The 26,283-nt window shown below is 42.5% G+C and overlaps 1 protein-coding gene across 5 annotated transcripts in view; it reads right to left on the reverse strand.

The window, feature by feature from the left end:
* Window positions 1–26,283, reverse strand: part of tub (TUB bipartite transcription factor) — a 358,157-nt gene that overhangs the window by 156,296 nt on the left and 175,578 nt on the right. For 2 of the 5 annotated variants that reach the window (XM_048546125.2, XM_048546130.2), the window contains exon 2: window positions 12,821–12,913. The exons of the other annotated variants lie outside the window; for them this stretch is intronic. The gene's annotated coding sequence lies outside the window, so the exon portion shown is untranslated. The remainder of the gene's footprint in view (window positions 1–12,820; window positions 12,914–26,283) is intronic. 5 annotated transcript variants of the gene reach the window in all.

Here is a 26,283-nt window from a genome sequence, read left to right on the forward strand (position 1 = left end):
AGAGAACCTTAACTGTAAATATAACTACAATATCCACAACAATATCTATTCCATTTTGTTTTCAGGGTGATGGCCAACAAAGGAAGTAAATAGGGTAATAACATGAGCAAAATAAATGACAGTAGAAATCCTCTCATGGACTTGACTATACCTGTATTTTTTCCCTGTCTTCAACCCAACCTCCCCGCCCAACCCCACCAGCACCCCACATTCACAATTCTCCAATCCTCTAACAATGGCATCTTGTGTATTCCTCCCACAGCAGTGATGGTCATGCCTTCTCAACATCATTCTCTGAAATTGTCCTCCATTCCAACAAGTTCTGCTTTAAAATTTTCCTTGAAAGCCACATTTTCAACCAAGTGTTTGCTTATCCTGCTAAATATTAATGTTGTTCTATAGTGTTCATTTTCTTCTGATTACAACTCTTTGAAGCATTTGGGTTTTTGTAATGTTAAATACACTTATGGTCAAAAGCTTTTGGGAATTAGAATAGTTTTAATGAAAAGACATGATGGAGCGAGCAGAAAGTTTATGAAGCTTCTCGACAACATTGTGTGCAAACAACATTTAACTGATTACCATCTGAGCACCAACTCAACCAAATGCTCGCTGCCCAAATTGACATGCGTGGTTTAATAAAGGTATTAGCATAAGCATATTCTCTTTCATATGTTATGGGGATGCATTCAAACAGTACTTCTGTCTTTTCAGAATTAGTATTAGGAACTAGATGGAGAATGCATTGACCCTGCTCTCAGACAACAGGTATATTTTCGTCTTCCGTTCAAAAAATGATCTATTTTTCTGTTCAAAGATCCGGGGGCTAATTTTCATTTTCAAAAGTTTTGACTCAGGTCACCCTGGTTCAGAAATTATATCAGGATCCCCAATAAAGTACATTGCTGTTTCAAGGTAGGTAATCTGACTGCCCATTTCCAACATCAGTTATGGATATACTAATGAGCAAATTGGAAGTCAAAACAAGTTCAACACTTCAATGTTGAGGTCATTGTTGCTCTATTCACACCTGATAGGGATGGGGGGAAGATTTTTTCATTAATCAAGATGAAAGGTTGATCCATGTTTTGTTTTGACTATTTTTCCCCAACATTATACATAAAAACACAAAATCATTTGTACATCAAATATTAATGCTTGCTTCATGGATTTTGAACAGTTAAACAGGCAATAATAGGTGCGTATTTCCTTCAGTCAACTATGAAGTGAGTATTTTAAGTCTATTCAAAATGGTGTGCTTAGCATTAGTTAAGCCCATTTTACAAAGTGGGACATAACCATCTACTAGATTGACTGAAACATGAATTTCCCCAAGCCAGCATACAGACGGCTAAAGTGAAACTTTACTGAGATTTGTTGCAAAAAACATTGTTTAACAGCTTCAAATTGACTAAACTGTGCCTGGATTGGATTTTCATCCAGTGTGACACCAGGAGAACTCTGCAACTGAAGCCTGGATCATTTTTATACTCCTCGCTGTTGAAAGCAAGCAGTTAAATACAATACAAACATTTTGCGGGATGAATCTGATTCTTCATCTGCATTCTAAGGTGTTAGTCACCATTCCCCGAAGTCACAGACATGAGATCTGTACAACTGGACTTCTGTGTAATGTGTCCAATACAGAAATATAATGGATTCTCATGATGTCTGTGAGATGTACGTACGTGTTTATTTAAAGACTATCAAAGAAGCATCAAGAGAACATACATATCTACATTTGTCTCCCTTATAGCTGCTGTCACTTACAGTTTCATGAGATCTTGGGCAGATTTTTTACAAATAGTTAGAAGCGTGTTGATGGTTGTAACAGTCCTAGAAAATGATGACGGATGGGGATCCCAATGTCATTTTGCCCTTTCTGTAGTTTTTCCTGGGTCAGGTTCCCCAGAAGGTAGGGCTGAGGTTCTGATGGGAAGACAATCAAAGTAATTAAAAGGCTATTTTAAGTCTTGTTAACCTGGTACTCTTTGTTTTCCAACAAGGCATAAAGGCTTTCAAACTGCACCTCATTAGGGTCACCTTGCTGAAGGTGCTGAAGGAAGAGTGTCTTCATTGTAACTGACAAGCTTCGATGAGTGAAATTAAAGAGTTCTGGCCATGGCCAGGACACTGACAGCTGTTAAATGCACCTTTCTCAGACAGCTATCATTACTTGACATGTGATTGCCAACCTCCTGGAAGGCACTTCACTAGTCTTGTACTTCACTCAACTTTAGCAGCCCTTCCCTGTTGCCGTCTTGCAACACAAAATGGGAGCAGCTAACACAGCTGGACTTGACATGTCTTATGAGGAACAAGAGCAGAAACCAGACCGCTGCCATCAACTCCAGCATCTGCAGCAGCATTCAGAGTAGCAGCAATGCTCAGCTACACGGCTCTCCAAAGGGCAGGAGAGATGGCTACCAAACTCCAGCTGGAAGAAGGTGAGACACCTAACAGAGTCCACAAGTAGGAAATCAGTTCCTAACCATCTCAGAGCACCAATCTCTCAAAAGATATCAACTTTGATGGCAAGTCGCTGATGATATGTGCAGCCTTCCAAAACAAAACCTCCTTTCATTTGTATTCATTCACGGGATAAGACTATCACTGGCTTATTGCCTATTCCCTAATTGTCCAGAGGGTAGTTAAGAGTCAACCACACATTCCTTTGGAGTTACATGTAGACTAGATCAGGTGAGAAGGGCAGTTTCTTTTCCTAAAAGGCATCAGTGAACCAGATGGGTTTATCCAACAATCACCAATGGTTTCATGGTCATCATTACACAGTAAATTCCAGGACTTTCTTGAATTCAAATTCCACTATCTGCCATGATGGGATTTGAACCCAGGTACCAAAATATCACCTGAATGTCTGGACTAACAGTCTAGAAAACCACCACTCAGACATGATCTCCCTTTCCCTGTGAACCAAGTGAGCACACATTTCCATTTATTGATGAGCTTCTTGTTTATTGAGGACTATTGGTTGAAGAGGTTTTCCTCCTCCTTCGATCCTTAGAGTCATTGAATCGTTGAACTTTACAGTACAGAAGGAGGCCATTTGACCCATCGTGTCTGTACTGGCTCCTGAAAGACCTGCACAGCTAGGCCCAGGCTCCTGCCCTATCTCCATAGCCTTCTAACTTAATCACTTTCAAATATATATCCAGCTCTCTTAAAACTTCCTACAGAATCAACCAATACCTCCTTGGGAGAATTCAATATAAAGCAGCCACTCAGATCCCATTGAACAAACTCCAGGTAAAAGTGAGTGATCTGGGGAGTGAGTAGGAGAGGAACATGAGGGGTGGGGAGTTTTCCCAGGTCTCCTCTCTGATTCTCTGGTTGCTGCAGCCTCAAAGATCTAAGAGCTGATGGCAGCATGCAATTGCATTGCTCTGGGAAAGAGCTCATGTATAGCTCATCCATTGGAAATTGCATTGTTGATCTAAACCTACTGTTCCAGCAGGGACTAATTGGTCAAAATCCAACCTTTACTTTCACTTGACTGTGTTTGCCTGCACTTCAGCTGCCATCATAGGTTTTCCTTGCTGGAACTTTCCTGTCTCTGATATTTTTCTTGAAGGACGTTAAGGAAGACCAGTTCAGAAATGCCAGGCAAGGTAAATAGTACCAAAATTGTGCTGCGTCTATTCATCACTCCCCCACATGCACATCCACAGGGAAGTGCACGTCTCACAGTTTCAGAAGATTGGTATAGGTGTTTGCTTGCCCATTGGAAGCTGGAACAAAAAAATCTAACGACATGAATACAATCTGTAAAGAGCTGCCCAGCAGTAATTCTGGTCAGCACTTTGCAAGCATCACATTTTAAAAGATATTGGATTTAAGTGCAGCTGCGTGACAGAAGGATTCAGCAATGATCAAACACTTAAAAGCATAATATACAGTAATTTTACGCCTAATACTGGTGTCATGCTGAGACACAAGGAGTTTAGACCTTAAGTTTTGAATAATTATGGTAATGAGCCTACACTGGAGAATGGCGTTATTTAAACTTGAAATTCAGCTGGGTTTTAAAGCAAAGTCAACTAAATTAGTACTAATTTAGACCCAAAGACAAAATTGACTCCAGTCACATCTACGTTCACAGTTACGTGATAGAATATTTAAGTTGTACATTGTTGTGCCTTTATAGACAACAGACAATAGACAATAGGTGCTGGAGTAGGCCATTCGGCCCTTCGAGCCAGCACCACCATTCATTATGATCATGGCTGATCATCCACAATCAGTATCCTGTTCCTGCCTTATCCCCATAACCTTTGATTCCACTATCTTTAAGACCTCTATCTATCTCTTTCTTGAAAGTCTCCAGAGAGTTGGCCTCCACTGCCTTCTGGGGCAGGGCATTCCATATATCCACCACTCTTTGGGTGAAGAAGTTTTTCCTCAACTCTGTTCTAAATGGCCTACCCCTTATTTTTAAACTGTGTCCTCTGGTACTGGACTCACCCATTAGCGGAAACATGCTTCCTGCCTCCAGAGTGTCCAATTCCTTAATAATCTTATACATCTCAATCAGATCCCCTCTAATCCTTCTAAACTCAAGTGTATACAAGCCCAGTCGCTCCAATCTTTCAACATTTGATAGCATATGATATGATAGCAAAGGCTTACTCAGTCCTTCCTAAACAATGTGCATGGAGCTAGGATGGTGGTTGTGGAATATCCACTTCGAATATAAAGATGTATGATCACAGCAACATAATAAGATCTTTCAGGCAAGGTGCTTGTCAACCAAGCCAGCTTTGGTTGGATTATATTTTCAGCTCTACAGCTTGTGTTTGACTTAACACCATCAGGATATGTCTGCATCGGCAATAAATCTTTCCAGTTTACACTGCAATTGTCAATCCTGGCTCAAATTGCTGACGGAAATGCGCCCAACATGACAGGAGATTTTGTGTACAGGTTTGGCTTGTAGCTCAACGTAATTTGAACCAGTATAACAGCAGTGGTTGGCATTGCTGCCTCATAATGCAAGGGGCTGGGGTTCAATTCCAGCCTTGGCCAACTGTCTGCATGGAGCTTACGCATGCTCCCTGTGTGTGTATGGGTTTCTGCTGGATGCTCTGGTTTCCTCCCACAAAGATATGCATGTTAGGTGGACTGACTATTCTAAAAATTGCCCTACAGTGTGCAGATTAGGTAAGTTAGCCATGGTAAGTGCAGGGTTAAAAGGTTGAGATGGGGGTAGCGTCTGGGTGGGATGTTCTTTGAAGATAGATGCAGACTTGATGGGCCAAGCAGCCTCTTTCTACACTGCACGGATTCTATGATCATGGAAGCTGTTCACACTGAATGTAATTTCAACTTAAAATTCTGAAACCTTTTCCATGGGTTTTGCTGATTTGCTCAAAAATAGTCATCCTAGATGAGCAGATCCTCTACCTCCACTGTTTGCTGTTGCCCACAAACCAAGACGAAATAAATAAAACAATCAATTTCAAATTCACCCTGCCGTTGTTATAATTTAAGTCCTTATTTTAGACCTGGCAGATCATTTCCAACTCTCTTCTCCTGTACATCAAGCTCATATCCTTTGACTTTCTGTAGAATCAGAGACATAAGCAATCTCATTTTTGAAGAAAGAAAAGCCACAGCGCACAGAATGAGAAAACTTCTGACCTTTCAAGGCTCCTCTTCACAGGGCATGTATGGCTGCTACCTTTACTGGTGTTATAAAGCAGAGGTTAACCCCCACTCTGAGAACTAAAACCAAAACATATAAAGAGGAGCCCCATAATCTGTAACAGGCATGTAAAAAATGGTGTAGATAACAAAGTGTGAAGCTGGATGAACACAGCAGGCCAAGCAGCATCTCAGGAGCACAAAAGCTGATGTTTCGGGCCTAGACCCTTCATCAGATGAAGGTTCTAGACCCAAAACGTCAGTTTTGTGCTCCTGAGATGCTGCTTGGCCTGCTGTGTTCATCCAGCTTCACACTTTGTTATCTTGGATTCTTCAGCATCTGCAGTTCCCATTATCACTAAAAAATGGTGTAACCCACTTTGTAGCAGCTTCTAGTAGTTAAACAAAATAAATCCCTGGCATTGACTCTACAATCGACATGTAACAATTTATTAACCTAACATTGAACAAATTAACTGAACTATTAACAAACCAAGTAAATCCCTTCTAACTACTAACCATTCCTGAATAAAATAAGATTCTAATGGTATGCTGTTTCAATAAATACAAGTCTCCCTTATGTAAAAAAAATAGAATTTAGTTTCTTGAAACTCTGGAACACAATGCTCTGCGCCTTCTCTGCCAGTTCTTCTGTCAGAAAGTTAACTACTTGTGCCATGGCTACCTTTGGTACCTTTAGATGGTGCTTTCTCTAAGATTTAGAGGAGACTGTGAGAGCCAACAATTCTCTCTTGAGAGCTGTGGGCTGTTAACTCTGCCAGATGGCAGTTAGCTCTCCTGCCTTTGTCTACCTGCCGCCTTCTTTTATACCCTTGATGACATATCAATTTTGTATAATAGGACTAGTCCTATGTCGTCAAAACCATCAGATTTAAATTTAATTGGTTTTTGGTATCTGAGTGCGTGATTCAAACTGATTGTCTAAATTTGAAACTCTATTGTCTCGGTAAAAACTGCTGCTTAGCCTGCTAACAGAACAGCCTTTTGATACAAATGTTTCAATTCGGGCGCTCTCTGTATACTTGCAAACTTTCAAGATGCTGCTCACAGACATCCATTTAAATCTGTAGGCATAGAAAAAACACATATTTTAAGAGGACCATACAATGCTTCCCCCCCCCGACCCTCACATTTGACAAAGACCAAATTCGAACTTCCTGCTTCCTAATCCACAAGTATTCTACCTAACTTTGCAACACTGAGCAGCATTTAAAAGCAAACTAAGTCAGAGAATTGGTGCAAATATTGCTGCCTTTACTACATTTTACATAAAACTATACACACTGATTTCTAATTTAAAATTATTCCATGGTCCCCTAAGCTTAGCCATCACAGAAAATACTTTTTCTTGCATCTTGCCTATTGAGTTCTTTGATCATTTTGCGCACAGTGATGGCATAAGGTAATAGTTCTGAAATCCTCATAGTTCATGCTATGTTGGCTTCACTTATTCTGATGACGTCACACACAGTCTGTGGGTGGAGACAATGAATTGTACTCGAGCTTTCAGAGGCAGCTGTATTAGCTTCTTAAAGTCCTTGTACTTTGCCTGACCAAATGTGATTGTACTTATTGCTATGATGTATTAAACATTCTTGCTGTCTAATAACAGGGCCTCTTCCGCAGATATTTTATGATGGCTAATCGCTGGTCATTTAATGGGACCAAGACAAAGCAAAGACAAGGGAGGATTGTTGGCAGCAAACTATTCTAAACATTGATTACCACATACTGGTAGAGGTGGCAAATCTAGCAAGGTACCAAAAGTAGTCTTCCAGAAAAATACCACAACCTCATTCAGATCAACCTCCTAAACTCAAGGTAACACAAAACCACTCCATGTGCAACAAAAAACAGAAATTGCTGGAGAAACTCAGCAGATTTGGCAGCATCCATAGAAAGAAAGCAGGGTTAATGTTTCAGATCCAGTTTTGTTTATGACTTCCAGCATCCGCAGTTTTTTTTGTGAAGTCCATGTGTAATCTGTCATCATAATTTAACCCTTTAAATCCTGTTATCTTATTCTCGAGAGTAAATATTCTGCATGATCCTTTCAAAGTGCTGAAGGTTTTGCATAAAAACTCTAGAATATCAATACACTATGATATTCTCAGCAGTCACAGCCCAAGAACTTGCCCTCTCTAGCAAATTTGTTTGGTCTTAGTGCCTTATGAAGCTCATGTTCTGTTGAACATTTGATGATATTATCTACACTTTCCCTTGGAATTCTCTCTGCTCTTACTCAGATTTAATCTAAGTTTGCTGTGACCACAACACAGTCCACTAACAGTACGTGATCACTGCTCCACAAATCAGCTGGTGCGGCATTATCTGTCTTTTGTAGAGGTCTAATATGGATCTGCTTCACCAGTTCTAACCATGGGAGAGAATGTTTGACAACAAGGTCTTCTGCAATTTAACAAAAGTCCTCATGTACAGGAGTTATCATCCCCATATGCTTGTGCTGCGGTGTTACTTGGATTGTCTACCAGCAGAACATAAGAAATGGATTCCACCATCAATGCCTCAGCTTCATTCTCTGGATTCAGTAGGAGAACTATTGAACAAATGATAGCATCCTTCTTAAAACCCATTCCACAAGCATTCAGGCAAACCTCCCATGAAACTTTCACAGGCTAAAAGCTGTTAGCAAGATTTTTTTAGTTGGTGTGTTTCTTATCCTGCCACCTGAGGAATGGCAGGGAACATATCAGTGCCAACACTAGCTGTTTTGCAGCTATTCAACCTTTGGCGGGGTGTTAATTGGCAAAGGACGAGACGTCAACCCTTCTCTAAGGGAACTGAATTGGCCAGAAACTCCGTAATTCCAGCAGCACCCAGTTAGCAGGGGCCACTGCTGGTACTGCAGCCACTCCCTAATGACGACAAGGTCATGGAGAAAGGATTGGAAGGGAGTCGAGGATATCAGAAGGGCCTGCCAACAGGACCTGACAAAGGGAGTGAGAGAGGGAGGGAGGTTTGAGAGGACAGTGCAGAAGAGTTAGGGAGATGTGATCTTGGGTTGGATGCTTTGGACAGTCACAAGGAAAAGCCTGGCAAAATCTGTTCGCTCAACTAAACGTCTGTACATGAAGATCGGGTGGGCCTTTCCCTTCTGCAAGTGATGTGGTTTAATCGGGGTGGGATGAAGCATTTCAGTTGTTGTTACTTGGGCACTTAAGGGCGCCATTAGGCCCAACTCTGCTTGGGCTGCCAGACCCTTATCCCCACCCTATAAAATGATTGACAGGCCAGGCAGAGGCAGACCCCATCCCCACCTACAAACCTGCTGGTGGGGTGCCATAAAAATCTATCCTCTTTCCAAACGGTCAAAAACTATCTTCCCAAACAGTTTCTCACCTTATCTCGCAAATAACCAATGTTTTAGGGAAGGACAATTTAAACACTTCAAATGCACTCTGAAGGTCCCGTTGAAATGTAGCAAAGTGGCCTTAATACTGGTTGTTCCCAATCACTCAGAATGGTGATAAATTGCCCATCAAGCTACATCATGCGTCTGATTCACAATATTTTAATGGTGAGGCAGAATGGTGGCAGAGAAGGAAGAAACAGAATCAAATCTTGCATTCCAAATCATGGGCAGTCCTGCATCATGTGGTCAAAGACCTTTAGATTGGGAATTGACCCGTTCAGTTTCATGCAGTTCTATTCCAAAAACTCTTGCCTCTCAGTGGACACTGTCCTTGAATAAAGGGACAGCTGACATCAACATCTCAAAGCCATTACAAACCAGCTCCAAGCCCAAAAATTATTTAATGCTAAAAATCAGCCAAACTAGATAAGCCACTTAGCAGCCCATTCCATATAGGTGAATTTCAGTAAAGTCAAACCACTCACCAGAGACCGTTTCACTTCAAATTTGAGGTGTTAAAGGATAGAATTCTGAATTTATGGATTTTAGTTCTTCTTTAGCAAAGATATATTATCAAGTTTGTCATCTATTTGATTAATTTCCTTGCAATAGGAACAGCCTTAAAAAAGGAAGAGAGAGAAAGCAAGAGAGGTGAATTTCCATCTGAAATGTTGTTCGGGTCATCTTCATCTTCATTGTGCTCAATTTCAGGTTTATCAACCAGCTATAACTTCTTCTCACCAGGGAATCCTGGTTAGTTCAAGCAGCTCTCTGCTAGGTTGTGTATGTCAGACCCTTATCAGTGCTTAAATCATTTGAACCTTAACCTGCAACAAAAGGCAATGCTTTGTTAGTAGCGAAAGCATTGAAGCAGCCACTGCAGAAAAAAAAACTTCAAGAAACTCAGCTCTGGATGTGGCCCAAGGGAACTCCAAAATATCAGCCAGTCACAAGAATTACCATTTGCAATATGTTCTGACAGGTTTTCTCTGCTACTGATTTGAGGCACTATGGAGCTTACTTGACCTTGTCACTTTCCCATTACTGGTAAATGTAGGAAACATAGTCAGCGGCCATACGCTAGACTGTAGTATCCTAGAAAAGGTACCTTTGAGAGGAGTCAGGTACAGTAGGGTATCTTTACTACGGAGGAGGTAGGGAAGGCATTTTAATTTACAGTCTTTGGCAAATTTCTTGAAACCTCAACAATGTAAGTAGATTTTCAGTGGCCTTGTTATTCAAGCAACTTAGAGGGCTGAACCAGTTCTGGAAAAGGGTCACCAGACTCAAAAGTTTAACCCTGTTTTCTCTGCATAGATACTGCCAGAGAGGCTGAGCTTCTCCAGTAATTTTTAGGAGATCAGTAAGAACTGCTGATGCTGGGGTCAGAGATAACACAGTGCGGAGCTGGAGGAGCACAGCAGACCAGGCAGCATCAGAGGAGCAGGAAAGTTGCTATTTTGGGGTCAGAGCCCTTTTCCGGTCCAAAAAGTCAACTTTCCTGCTCCTCTGATGCTGCCTGACCTGTTGTGTTCCACCAGGCCCCTCAATGTGTTATCCAGCAATTTTTATTTTTGTTTCAGATTTCCAGCATCCAAAGTTCTTTGTTTATATTAGAAAGCAGGATTGGTTTTGGTCTTCACAGTAAGGCAGTCACAAAATTCAAAACTTCCTCCAAGCAAAAGAATTTAATAAGAATCAAGGAGGTGAATGTATAGTCCTTTCTCCTATTAGGCTAGCTTTGTCAATGCAAATTGGCTCTAACACGATTAATGAATAAATGAACACTGTTTGTAAAATGTGAACTTTCACGCACATGTGCTGGCTGTCATGCAATTCCATCTCCAACACTTTTAAGTATCATGGTGCATGGAGAATACAATGTTTACGCCAACAGAGTCTCCGCATTGACATCACATGTTTGCTTGATTCACGTGCTTTGTTGTGAAGTGTTTTTTGAGAGGTACTCCATAATTTTTGTTCTTTTTTTTGGTAAATTTTTCTGTGTTACCCATAAACGTGGGAGGACAAAATAACAAAAATGTTTACAGGTTTTAGCAAAGATTTGTAGCTCGGGTTATGGGTGAGGTTGTTGACTTGTTCATCAAGCAGGTTTGTTTTCATTCAGACGCTTTGTCACCATGCTAGGTGACATCATCAGTGAGGCCTCCAATGAAGTGATGCTGTTTACTCCACTTGGAATTTATACTGTCTGGTCTGTTATGGCGAGTAGTGTCATTTCCGGTTTCGTTCTGTATGTGTTTGTGTATGGGGTGCAATTCTATATGTTTGTTGTTTGCATTATGGGCTGAGAACCATGCCTCTAGAAATTCCTGTTCATTTCTAAGTTTGGCTTGGGCTACCATGGTTACCCCGCCATGTCCCAGTTAAACTCACTGTCCAAGTGTAGTGATATTAAGGAAAGTTTGTCATGTTATTTTGCTGCTAGCTTTGCTCATAGCGAAGATTTTGTACAGGTAATCTTCCTCTTTCCTGCATAGTTCTGGCATGCTGCTGTGAGTAGTGGCCAGTTTTTCACTATGAACAAATATCCCCGTAACTTCATCAGCAGGTGCCAGCTAAATAGACAACACCAAAAGGACACAGTACACCCTAACACACTGGCCACACTGCCCTACGTCAAGAATATATCAGAACTGACAACAAGACCCCTACAATCATGAGGAGTCCTGGTAGCACACAAGCCTGTAGCCATGCTACAACAAACACTCACAAGGATTAACGACCCCATACTTACAACATGCAAAACCCACGTAGGTTACAAACTACCAAACAATGACTGCCACAAACATTATATCGGACTGACAGGAAGGAAACTAACCATCAGAATACATGAATATCAGCTAGAAGCAAAATGACATGATGAAATTTCCCTAATATCAGTACACTCGGCCAATGAAGGCTGTCAATTTAACTGGGACACGGTAACCATAGTAGCCCAAGCCAAACAGAGACATGCATGGGAATTCCTAGAGGCACAGTTCTCAAACCATAATACAATCAATAAATGTATAAAATTGCACCCCATATACAAGCCCATACAGAACAAAACTGGATATGACACAACTCACCAGAACGGACCAGACAGTATAAATTCCAAGTGGAGTAAAAAAATCACTTCATCGGAGGCCTCACTGATAATGTCACCTAGCATGGTGACGAAACATCAGAACGAAAACAAACCAGCTAGGCGAGCAAGTCAGCAACCTCAACAATGTTTACAAGTAGTATGCTGCCGATAAAATTGCACGTGGTTAACATTAAAGAAAGGCTGCAACACTGGAGGATAACTAGGTGTTTTAAAGCGTTTTGGACATAATGAAAGAACATGTGATATTGTTCATGCAACAGGGATAAAGGAGTCTACGTTATGCACCATTATAGACAATGCAGAAAACGTTAAAGCAAGTTGTCTTGCTTGAGTGCTAGCAAATCTGTGAGATCACTGCTAAAGGAACTTGAGGAGATGGAGCGGCTTCTAAGCGTGTGGATAGAAGATCAAACAAAAAAGTGATTTGAGACCAGCTTTCTCGCCATAAAAGAGAAAGCCTTATCTACTCATGCACAGTACTTCAAGCCAGAGAAACCTTACACTCATGAGAAATGATAGCACTGAAGCCAAACAACGGCTACGTTGTGGTCATATGCAGGTGCTACAAGAACAATCAGTTACATTTATAGAAGCACTTTACTTATCTTCAGGACATTGCAGTGTGTTTCAGTTACGTTTGTAATATTTCTCACCTTGTTGTGGGGAAATATGGAAACCAGGTTACAGACAGGCCTGCAATGTGAATTTACAGCCTTCTGCCTTGGAGGTGATGGGAGGACACCACTCTAGAAGGAAAAATTGGTGAAATTTGCAAATGAGACATACTTGTCCCGTACTCTACAAAACAGAGCTAAAAGGAGATCACAAGCTAAAATGATTACAAATGGATTTTGCACTATGAGTCTGGTTAATTTATTTGGCAGCAATCGTTAGCATTCAAATTGCCAACTTGCTTCAGGTCACCCTGGCTTCCTAACATTTGAGAATTTTAAAAAACGCAGCCTCCCTAACCCTCTGTAACCCACAGTTTCTCTGCAACATTTGCTGAAAGGATAGGATTAGAAACACAGAAACTATACACATATTTTGAACACTATTCATGTCGACAGCCTGTTATGTGGAGTTACCATCAGGAATCCTTTATGTAAAGATATCTTTCTGGATTGCAATGGCTAATTTATTGATGGGATGTGACGTTATGTTTCAGAAATCCAATTAAGAGGACACAACTGAAGCACAATCTTTACACAATTACAATCTTTTATTTACAGTAACACTCACCTCAATTGTGCTCTTTCAAAACGCCAACGACCACAGTGTCAGTCCAATCCAAAGCTTAAGTAACTTTTAACTTTGTTCTTTCTTTTTACCTGCTCTTAGAATTTTGTACCTAGGTATTTGTATCTAAGATGAAGCCAGGTATAGCAACATTGTACACTTTTCACTATATTCCTGTATTTTTGCACTTGAGTACACGTGACAATAACATTTAAATCTATAAACTCTAAAATCTAAATAATGCTTACTGTCAGAATACAATTAAATACTAAAGTAAGATATCATTAACAGAGAGCATAATTGGCAACATTTTTTGTTAATCATTAAATGTCCTAGAGAAAATGGTGGTGAAATGTCTTGCCATGTAAGTGTACCAGTGCTGCTGTTAGTTAGAGATTTCCAGGAGTTACACCCAGCAACAGCAAGGGATTGACAATGTACTTGCCCGTCAGGCTGGTGTGTCCCTTGAGGGAACTGGAGCTTGATTCAACCAGCAAATTGAGAATATTTTATCACATGTGATAATATCATGTTCATATTAAAGCAGTGTCTTAAGATGCTAAACAAATCAAGTTATCCACTATAATTTCTAAAACAACAACTTTCCTGCAAATACATTCTATCTGAAAACAAGGACATTGAATGTAAAGATTGCAAACAATTCAGAATGGAAGATGTTACACTCTTTTCTACTCCAGCGTCAACGTCAACAAGTATTTGTAACTTAAATGGCATATATGGTAAAGGTTTCTGAATTTCATAGGCAGTAGTTTTCAATTTAAAATGTCTGTAATTGTATCTTCTTGTATTACACTTGTGCATTAGGTTCAGAGCAGAGGGGATGTTTAAATTTTGCGATCAGGATAAAGATTGTCTCACACCTTCAGACTGATGTTCATTCTCCAGAAAGCCAAAACTTTCTACTTCAGGTGCACATTTATTTAGAAAGCCCAAGGTCCTCTATAATAGTTGAATTGCCAACACCTTCATTGAGAAAATGTGTTCATTTATTTTGTACACAAGCAATACCATGCAAGATCCATGCTCACGACAGGAGCTTTAATACCACAAATTGCAGAAGGCATGATTGAGCTCAGATGGCAATGCTTTATTCAATGCCAAAACATGTAATTGCTTTTAAGAAAGCAGCAGTTTAGTTAGATATGTTTTGGCCTGAGAGGCAAATATTAATGCTAATATGTGTTCCTGCCCTAGGTCAAATTCACGCAGGATTCGATAACTGGCTTCTTAAACGAATGTTTGGTGTGCACAGGCATACTATTTTTAAAGTACTAATGGTAACTCATTTCTAATGATTACACTTTATTTACTTTGTATATATTAGACATTAAAGGGTCTCCAAATCAACTGAGTTGAGCATCTTATGCAGAACTGCTAGTTTAGAAAGAGATTAGCGCATCTTGGCAAAGGAGTTGAAGCTTGAGCTAGGATCGGCAACTGCAAAATCATTAAGCAAGTGAATGTCACTTGAAGAGCCCTTCTGAGCTCCCTAAGCAGGCTGCGTAGGATAGATCTTATCCTAATGCCCTTTCCTAACAGTAACCAGCTGACTGAGAGTTAGTCATTTGAGCAACTTAAAGGCATACTCAAATTTTACTATTTACCTGGGGCTGCACATTGGAAGAAGTCTTTTGACATGCATCAGGATACTTTCTGACATCTTAAGACTTCAACAATACTTTGTCAACATGTATTCATGATGTTATCAGAGGCCATCGCTTCGAGCGAATGAGTGTCATGCTCCTCTACTGTCTTGGACACTTGAGAGAAGTTTCCAGCAGAAAATGAGTAATTCCTCATTGAATCTTTTGGAAACAATGTTAGCACCACCAGCAAATGAGACAGAAACAGAGAGCACAGTGGACCATTTGCATGGTCACCAATTTCACCCCTCTTCCACAGGGATTTCCAGTTCCATGTCAGGGAACCTATGCACTTCCAAATTTCGTCCCTGCCACTACATATCAGCCAGTCTACTGCACAGCTTCAATGGAAGTGAGTTACTACAATCCACACATACCACTGTATAAAAATTAATGTAATCAGTGCTGGTTAAATTTGGAGGTGTCTTTGTTTTCACATCACCAAGTGAATTCAAATGATAGTATTCAGCAATTAGGGCAAAAGAATTTTATGCTAAGATCAGATTTTCAAATTGTATCTATTTAGTGACATTTTTCAACTTTTCACCAAAACAGCTCCCTGGACATATCAGTTCTAAGGCATGAAAATCAAATAGTGTGTAAACAAAACACATTTGTAACCAGTTTAAGGTTTCAAATGTGTGATGGGTTCAGTCAGTGATTTAGGTTTCAGGTGAGAACACGGTCCGTGAGACCATAAGAAATAGGAACAGGAGGAGGCCTTTTGGCCCCTTGAGCCTGCTCTACCATTCAACAGGATGATGTCTGGTCCGATATTCCTCATGTCCACTTTTCTGCCCTTTCTCCATAACCCTTGATTCCCTGACTGATCAATAATGTATTGTGGGATCGTGTTCAGTGATATCCGTGAGCGGCGAAAATAGCCTCTCTATTGAGCATCTGTAGTGGTGCTGTTTGAGGTAGTGATGGAATCCAAAGTACAGTTTTACAGTAGCCTCTCTTACACCCAGTTTCTACATACATGAACATTTTAGCACTGTGGTCTCACATAGTTGTATCTATTGTACACAAGTTTGTGGGACATCTGTCCTGGGGAAGCAGGAGATGGTTCAAGCATTTGCTAAATGTTGGCTGTTACTCCTGATGGGATTAGAACATCTGTCCGGACTGAGCTTCCATAATTTAGAGGTGTTAGTCCTTTTGTCTATAAAGTTAGTAATATTAGTGAAAATATCAGACCTTTGTGATCTAAACAAGACAGACAAGATGAAAGGAGAGAGAATATTAAACTGATCTCCTGCAGCTGGGTTATGAAATTTTATTTACTATTGCTGGTTTTGACAATTCTTACAAATTCATTTATACAGTTTCACAGAAGTGCTGCTTTGATAGTAAGTTTCTCAAAGGGGAGCAGTCCTATTTAATATGTATTTCAAAAAGTACATAATACTGGAGGAAACTGTTTAATGTTCTGCAACCCTATTCAGTCCTGAGAGATGTTTGCTAAGGGCTAATTAATGTTATAATCTTTCCACAGTTTTGAGTGGGTTATGGAGACACGATGGCAGGATGGCATTGGTGTGAGTAGTTTACAGTATTAACATTTATTTAGGGATAGCATTTGATACAGAAACCAGTTTAAACATTGCTTATAGTATGGGGTCAATGAGAATTGAAAGGTGTAAAGAAGCAGTAATGGGTTGGAAGGGATGTTTAATTTAGTTTAATGTGGTTTTAAGAATGAGTGAATGAAAATGCAGTTTAGTAAACATAGTGCTCTTGTGAGAGAGTTAGTAAAGAGAATCATGAGAATATCTCCCAGTATCTATCTCAGCTTTAAATATTCACAAGGACTCTGTGCCACAGCTCTCTATGGCAAGGGCTTCCAAAGACTCACTACCCTCTGAGAGAAGAAATTCCTCTTCAATCAGGCCGTAAATTGGTAGTCCTTTATTCTGAGACTATGTGCTCTGGTCATAGGCAGCCATCCCACAAAGGGATTCTTCCTCTCAGATATTAGTCTGTAAATAGTTAAGAGTATGTTGATGTTGTCAAACAGATAAACTTCCTGGAAAGGTAGAAGGAAAACAAAGCACTATTTTGTGGAGATAAATAAGAGAGATGATTGCAAGGATAGAAGTTACATATTATACTCACAATTACACTGAAGAAATACAAAATAGAAACGGTTCTTTTGCCAGATCAATTGATGTTATTTCTTCTCCTCTCTGTGAGCAATCGGTCTTAATTTAATCTATCTATCATATTTCGATATCCTGCATCATCTTGCTTTCATCTATCTATCCAATTTAATTTTGATATCCTGCATCACCTTGCTTTCATCTATCTATCCAATTTAACCACAAATGCTGGCATAGTTGCATCCTGTCTATCAAGTCTGCAAGTTATTTCCATAGCCCGACAACTGACAGCATGACGAGGATTCTACTGCATTCCAACCCGTTTCTAAGCAGTTTACCTATTTATACTTACCCTGTCCAGTACTTGCATAACTTTGCAAATGTTTCATATATAATCTTATATTCTGGACTGTTTTACTGCAGAAAAAATCCTTTTATTTAAACCTTTCTTCATGTTTGTATTTCTTCACACCAATCGGCATCTTTTCATTGTCTCCTCTGCAGTCTCAATTATCATTCCTACATAATAGCGCACACAATACTCTGCATTCTCATTAAGGTTTTTATATATGTTCATCATTACCTCTTAGCATTTATTTTCCATACCTCATTACATAGTCTAGAAATGTATTCATTTTTTTCTACTAGCCTTATAAAATCAATGAACTGCATTTAAGAGCCCTGTGGCCCAGTCATTCAAAACACTCTGATCTGTACACATCAACTCAAAGCATAATTGGTACATTCAATGAAGTAAAACGTTTCACTTCATAACTACTAACATTGGATTTCATTCATCTGTTACATTGTAACCCATTAAATTTCCTAAATTTGCAGCTCATAAAACAAAGGAGTGTTTGAAACCTAAGTAAAAACAAATACTGTTAGAGATAACAGGTCGAGCGATATTTGGGCCATGTTAATGTTTCTGGTTGATGATCATTCAAAAAGCTTCTTTTGAACTTTAAAGAATTCGAAATGTTACCTCCCACTGGTGTCATCTGCAAACTCTGATCACAGACCCATAACCACAAGTCATTAACATACAGTGAACGTAAATTATGCCATGCCTGACTGCAGCTAGGTTTCCCAATTTACACAATCTCAGCACTTCAAAGAATGCTATGAAGTTCAGAGGTAATTTAAAAATATATATCTTTGAAGGATTGAAGGGTCTCCACCATTTTTCCCCAGGCATTATAAGAAAGTAGTACTGGTGTTGTAATACATTGCTGGTGGATGTCCCATGAAAGGGCTCATGGTAAATTACAGATGCATTAATAGCCCTAGGAAGCTGGGATACCAACACAAGAGAGGTTCCAGCTCCTGACCTTGTCTGCGTCAGTGCCAAATATAACAAGCAATTGTCAAATGTAGGTGAGCTAACTGACCCAACGGATATTCAGAGACTGATGAGCAGCATCAAGGTTGATCCAGAAGCTGGATATTGAGCCAGAAAGCCCTTTGAAAAGGCAGACAGCTGCCGTGTCACTTCCAGAGAACAGGAGGAGTCTGACGCAGAGTTGGCTGTGTACAATCTGTTTCAAAGGACAAAGGATAGATACAGTCATCCAGTGCTAGGTGGAAATGGGCCTTGGGTGTTAGACACAAGGGCGGTCTTAGTGGAGTATCAGAAGCAAATGAGGTCACAAGCATATCTTTCAAATGTCAATGGTCTGTTCAATTCAGGTCCTGGTTAGTAAATGGCTCTGTTTGTAACACTTCTCGATTTCCATGGTTAGATACTGGATCAGGTGTCAGAAATCACCTCTTTCAGGGATAACCATGATCCAACAGCATGCACTCATGGATTCCCAATGTTGGCCTGAAGAGGTATAGCATCTACACCTATAAAAGCAGTAAGAAATCCTACTGGCTGCTGGGAACTTACATAAAGATGGATTTTCTGAGCTGACAGTCCAGCTGGACAGTCAGTATGCAGAACTTGCAAATCAGCAGCAGTACTAGGCCACCTGGCCCCTTGAACCTGTTCTGTTGTTCAATAAGATCATGGATGATTTGGTTACTCCATGTTTCTCCATACCCTGATAACCTTACAGACACTTGCTTATTAAGGATTGATCTCTCTCTGCCTTCACCTATTCAGAAGCTCTGTTTCCAAAACCATCCAAGGAAGACAGTTCCAAAGATTCACGATTGTCTTTGAGGAAGAAAAAGGTCGCATCATCTCTGTCTAGTTGGGTGAGCCCTTCTTTGTAAAAGGCATTTCTGATTCTAGATTCTCCTGCAAAATGAAGGAACCCTGCTGCATCCACACTGCCGAGACCCCACATCTGGCTAGAGGGTCTGTTACTGCCATGGAGGCAACAAGCAGCAATCAATGGCCGCTTGAACCAAAGGGATCTATTGATTGCAGCAAGCCTCAATGTCTTCTGTGCTTGTGCTGGCCCTTTAATCAAAAATATATGTACAGTCCTGTCCCCCAGAAAAGGTCATCCACAAAAGTGCCTGTCATCCTGATGACTTTTGTCTGAGAGATGTCACATGGGTCCATGACCAATTCCTGGATGCATAAAAGTTCAGGCTGTGGTGACCTTAATGGCAGCATGGAGGAGACTGCCATTGAGATTCAAAAACATCAGGCTATTATGGGCAAGAAATCAATTGTCCAAGGCCACCTGCCTAGATAGGTACAAACTCCTCTAGCACTAATACTCTAACTTAGAGAAGCAACACAATTTCTGTTGTGAGGTATGTCATTTTCTCTTTGCAACCCCTCACTCTGCTGCTCTAGCAACCCCTGACCACATGCAGGCATCTTAGGGATGCCAAAGAAAGGCTGGGCAGAGTGTTAGCACAATGGACAAGACATCAGAGAACCACTAACCTCGGCCAACAGGGGAGTCAAGTGAAATGAGGGCAGTCAGGGACATGGATTTAAAGGCACAAACAATAATTATGTGATGGACCAGAGCAGATCCCCGCAAAAGATTTTGAGAAGGTAGCCTCGGCCTTAACTTTTTCTTATTCTAAATGTAGATGTGAAGTGCATGTTCCAGATGTGATGTGACTGATCAAACTACTCAACGTTAAGGAAACACCATTTATTTAAACACTAAAATATAAAACAAACAAAAGAAAGAGGCATTTAGAATAAATTAATTATTGGAAAACTTAACTAAATAGATTCTTACTAATTAACTGTTCCAATATAGTAACATCCCACAAACACACCCGTTGGCAAAAAGGCATATTCTTCACACATTCTTACATGCAGTTCTCCAATCCAGGAGGAAGAAACATCAAGAAAAACTTCAGTGAGTGTAGCGGCAAAAAGGCATTCACTAAAGCTACGAACTCCTTCAAGACCCCAAACAGCTTCTGATGTTACTGAAAAAAACCCCGGAAGTCTGGTTCTATGAGAGCTGGCCACGTTTATTCAGGCTGCTTCCGTTGTTCCAGCTTAAACAAAACCAGAAAGCCTCACAGGTTGTTTACTTAAGTTGTCTTTAAGTAAAAAGCTCAACACCTATGCATTACAACCTCTCTTCAAAAAAAGAACAAAATAACCTTTTAAAGTGACAGCATGGTCACAATAAGCCATGGTGTTACTGAATAACACAGCAGCATCAATGTGTCAAATGGCCCACTCCAGCTGCATATTTCTAAATGATCAATCCAAAATGAATCTCATGGTTGGGATTACTGAAAAGTAAATATATTTCAGGGATCTTAGGAGATCTAAAAATTTCCAGCTTGAATAGCATATACCACAATGCTCAGGAGTGAAGAAAATGTCTGTGCTGTACATCTCTAAGACTCTATGCTAAGCCTCTTAAACTCTGCCATCGAGTAAATGACCTTGAACTGTATTCAGGAAGGCACAGCAATTAGACCTTGTAGGCTTAACAGGGACACAAAGTTACATACAACTTTAGCAATCAATACACTCTGTATAACACAGCACGTTCCTTGCCTCAAAGATGTGTACCATATATTATGCCATAAACAATGTCATAAGAGATGCGTCGCTGATGTTATCACTTGATAATAAAACAAATGCAAATTTTAAAACCTACTGGAACTTTTATATGCTGTGACCTCCCTTAATATAACATAAATAATATATTTCTATATACAAGCTGTTACCATATTCTGCAAGCACATCACACAGCAAAAATGCTTTGAATGACACAGGAGGAGGTCATTTCTTTCAAATTATAAAAGCAAGAAACAGTAGCTAAAAATGTTGGACATGGTTCAGAATCAATTTTGCCTGACGTCTTGCTGTCTTGCCTGCTCAGGCTTCTGCAGCGTGACAGTTAAAGCAAATCTGCAATGGGCAGGTCATGGACTAGAAGAAAGAAAAACGCTATTAGCTTAGGTCATACATGCCAATCATCGGCTGTAAATGGAAGGCCTGGTACAAGGAGCAATTTGTAATTATTTAATCGACAATAAATGTATAATTAAAAGTACAATAATCAGCCTCCAGACAGGAAATCAACAGGAGTGCCACTTGGGGTGCCAGTTCTGGTTGGAAATATTTTGGAGATTTGATTAAGTGAAGCACGAGTACTTGTAAATATCATTCTATTTATCTTGTAAACACTGCGTCGCCTGTAGTTGAGTGTCTATGTTCTGCACAAATGTTTAAGAATACCTTTATTCACAGGGAGGGACTGGTAGGTAGGGACTCTGTTTCAAGATTCTGGGAAATTTGCTGACTGAAGTTTAGACAGTTCCATGCTATCCCACAGATGTGGCTGAAAGTGTTCCCTCCTCTCACTGAAAACTCAGCTCTCATTCACACAATCTGCCTCGATCATCCTGAGCAGTTAGAGCTCTCTGACACCCTGTCGCCAAGGAGTTTGTTAACTCCATGATCCATCTTCCCCAAAATGGGTCTGTGAGCCCTGTGACCCATTTCCCCCACACACTGAAGGGTCTGTGAGCCCTGTGACCCATTTCCCCCACACACTGAAGGGTCTGTGAGCCCTGTGACCCATTTCCCCCACACACTGAAGGGTCTGTGAGCCCTGTGACCCATTTCCCCCACACACTGAAGGGTCTGTGAGCCCTGTGACCCACTCCCCCCACACACTGAAGGGTCTGTGAGCCCTGTGACCCATTTCCCCCACACACTGAAGGGTCTGTGAGCCCTGTGACCCACTCCCCCCACACACTGAAGGGTCTGTGAGCCCTGTGACCCACTCCCCCCACACACTGACGGGTCTCTGAGCCCTGTGACCCACTTCCCCCACACACTGACGGGTCTGTGAGCCCTGTGACTCATTTCCCCCACATACTGACGGGTCTGTGAGCCCTGTGCCCCATTTCCCCCACACACTGAAGGGTCTGTGAGCCCTGTGACCCATTTCCCCCACACACTGAAGGGTCTGTGAGCCCTGTGACCCACTCCCCCCACACACTGAAGGGTCTGTGAGCCCTGTGACCCACTCCCCCCACACACTGACGGGTCTCTGAGCCCTGTGACCCACTTCCCCCACACACTGATGGGTCTGTGAGCCCTGTGACTCATTTCCCCCACATACTGACGGGTCTGTGAGCCCTGTGACCCATTTCCCCCACATACTGATGGGTCTGTGAGCCCTGTGGCTCATTTCCCCACGTGCTGACGGGTCTGTGAGCCCTGTGACCCATTTCCCCCACAATCTGACGGGCCTATGAGCCCCGTGACCCATTTCCCCTATATGCTGACGGGTCGGTGAGCTCTGTGACCCATTTCCCCAAAACACTGACGGGTCTGTGAGCCCTGTGACCCATTTCCCCACACACTGACGGGTCTGTGAGCCCTATGACCCATTTCCCCCACACACTGACGGGTCTGTGAGCCCTGTGACCCATTTCCCCAAAACACTGATGGGTCTGTGGGCCCTGTGACCCATTTCCCCCACATACTGACGGGCCTGTGGGCCCTGTGACCCATTTCCCCACATACTGACGGGCCTGTGAGCCCTGTGACCCATTTCCCCTATATGCTGACGGGTCGGTGAGCCCTGTGACCCATTTCCCCAAAACACTGACAGGTCTGTGAGCCCTGTGACCCATTTCCCCCACACACTGACGGGTCTGTGAGCCCTGTGACCCATTTCCCACACACACTGACGGGTCTGTGAGCCCTGTGACCCATTTCCCCCACATACTGACGGGTCTGTGAGCACTGTGACCTATTTTCCTCACACACTGATGGGTCTGTGAGCCCTATGACCCATGCCTAAGGGGTATTTGAACTCTGTGCCCTTCTCTTCCTGAAGATTTGAATGAGCTCAGTGAACCCCCTACCCACAACTCTCCACCCACACCCTCAAAAAGAAAACTGTCTGCCAGCATTGTGGCAACCTACCAAACATTTTAGTCTAATGACAGTGCAGTTCAGTGATTCCCCCTGCCCAATAAAAGTTCATACGGAAGAAGAGAAATCACTGGCAAAGCTCAGCAGGTCTGGAAGCATCTGTGGAGAGAAATCAGAGTTAACATTTTGCACCGAGTGACCCTTCCCCAGGACGAAATGAAAGTTCATCTCTGATTCCCCTGCCCAATGAGACTTCAGCTGTGTAATTGTCCTGCCCAACGAAAGTTCAGCTTGGAGATTCCTCTCGCTCAATGAGTATTCAGCTCTGTGTTCCTCCCGTCCAATGAAGGTTCAGCTCTGTGAATCCCTCTGCCCAATGACAGTTCAGTTCTGTGATTCCCCTGCCCCATGTGAACTTAATTCTACATCCTTTAAACATTGAGCTCCTGGATACCTCACCCTGCCTCTTGAGAAACTGAGGACCAGAAATAATCTCAAACAGAACCATGGAATGCTGGAAACGATACTATGCCAGGCAGCATTTGTAAATCAAGATAACAAAGTGTGTAGCAGGACAAGCAGCATCTTCGGAGCACAAATGCTGATGTTTCGGGCCTAGATCCTTCATCAGAAAAGGGGGATGGTTACAGCGTTCTGAAATAAATAGGGAGAGGGGGGCGGCAGACCGAAGATGGATAGAGGTGAAGATAGGTGGAGAGGAGAGTATAGGTGGGGAGGTAGGGAGGGGATAGGTCAGTCCGGGGAGGACGGACAGGTCAAGGAGGTGGGGTGGGGTTAGTAGGTGGGAAATGGAGGTGCGGCTTGAGGTGGGAGATGGGGATAGGTGAGAGGAAGAACAGGTTAGGGAGGCGGGGACGAGCTGGTCTGGTTTTGGGATGCAGTGGGGGGAGGGGAGATTTTGAAGCTGGTGAAGTCCACATTGATACCATTAGGCTGCAGGGTTCCCAAGTGGAATATGAGTTGCTGTTCGTGCAACCTTCGGGTGGCATCATTGTGGCACTGCAGGAGGCCCATGATGGACATGTCGTCTAAGGAATGGGAGGGGGAGTTAAAATGGTTCACGACTAGGAGATGCAGTTGTTTATTGCGAACCAAGCGTAGGTGTTCTGCAAAGCGATCCACAAGCCTCTTCTTGGTTTCCCCAATGTAGAGTAAGCCACACCGGGTACAGTGGATACAGTATACCACATTGGCAGATGCGCAGATGAACATCTGCTTGATATGGAAAGTCATCTTGGGGCCTGGGGTGGGGGGTGGGGGTGAGGCAGGAGGTGTGGAGGCAAGTGTAGCACCTCCTGCGGTTGCAGGGGAAGGTGCCGGGTGTGGTGGGGTTGGAGGGGAGTGTGGGTGGACAAGGGAGTCATGGAGAGAGTGGTCTCTCCGGAAGGCAGACAAGGGTGGGGATGGAAAAATGTCTTGGGTGGTGGGGTTGGATTGTAGATGGCGGAAGTGTCGGAGGATGATGCGTTGTATCTGGAGGTTGGTGGGGTGGTATGTGAGGACAAGGGGGATTCTCTTTGGGCAGTTATTGCAGGGGCGGGGTGTGAGGGATGTGTTGCGGGAAATGCAGGAGACATGGTCGAGGGCATTCTCGAACACTGCGGGGAGGAAGTTGTGGTCCTTGAAGAACACGGGCATCTGGGATGTGCAGGAGTGGAATGCCTCATCCTGGGAGCAGATGTGGCGGAGGCAAAGGAATTGGGAATAGGGGATGGAATTTTTGCAGGAGAGTGGGTGGGAAGAAATGTGTTCTAGGTAGCTGTGGGAGTCAGTGGGCTTGAAATGGACATCAGTTTCTAGCTGGTTGCCTGAGATGGAGACAGAGAGGTCCAGGAAAGTGAGGGATGTGTTGGAGATGGCCCAGGTGAGATTGGGGTGGAAGGTGTTGATGAAGTGGATGAACTGTTCGAGCTCCTCTTGGGAGCAAGAGGTGGCACCGATACAGTCATCAATGTAACGGAGGAAGAGGTGGGGTTTGGGGCCAGTGTAGGTGCGGAAGAGGGACTGTTCCATGTAAACTCCAAAGAGGCAGGCATAGCTTGGGCCCATGCAGGTACCTATGGCTATCCCCTTTGTCTGTAGGAAGTGGGAAGAATTGAAAGAGAAGTTGTTGAGGGTGAGGACGAGTTCGGCTCGGCGGATGAGGGTGTCAGTGGAGGGGGACTGGTCGGGCCTGCGGGACAGGAAGAGGTGGAGGGCCTTCAGGCTATCTGTGTGAGGAATGCAGGTGTATAGGGACTGGACACCCATGGTGAAAATGAGGTGTTGGGGACCAGGGAATTGTAAGTTCTGGAGGAGGTGGAGGGCATGGGTGGTGTCACAGATGTAGGTGGGGAGTTCCTGGACCAAGGGGGAAAAAATAGAGTCCACATAGGTGGAGATGAGTTCGGTGGGACAGGAGCAGGCAGAGACAATGGGTCGACCAGGGAAGGCGGGTTTGTGGATTTTAGGAAGGAGATAGAAGCGGGCAGTGCAGGGTTGGGGAACAATGAGGTTGGAGGCTGTGGGTGGGAGGTCGCCTAAGGTGATGAGGTCATGGATGGTATTGGAGATGATGGTTTGGTGCTCGGGGGTGGGGTCATGATCAAGGGTATCCACTATACCCACTGTGGCTTTCTCTACATTGGGGAAACCAAGCGGAGGCTTGGGGACTGCTTTGCAGAACACCTCAGCAAGGTTTGCAACAAACAACTGCACCTCCCAGTTGCAAACCATTTCAACTCCCCCTCCCATTCTTTAGATGACATGTCCATCCTGGGCCTCCTGCAGTGCCATAATGATACCACCCATAGGTTGCAGGAACAGCAACTCAT

Source organism: Stegostoma tigrinum, chromosome 17 (genome assembly GCF_030684315.1).
Source record: "Stegostoma tigrinum isolate sSteTig4 chromosome 17, sSteTig4.hap1, whole genome shotgun sequence".
Lineage (NCBI taxonomy): Eukaryota > Metazoa > Chordata > Chondrichthyes > Orectolobiformes > Stegostomatidae > Stegostoma > Stegostoma tigrinum.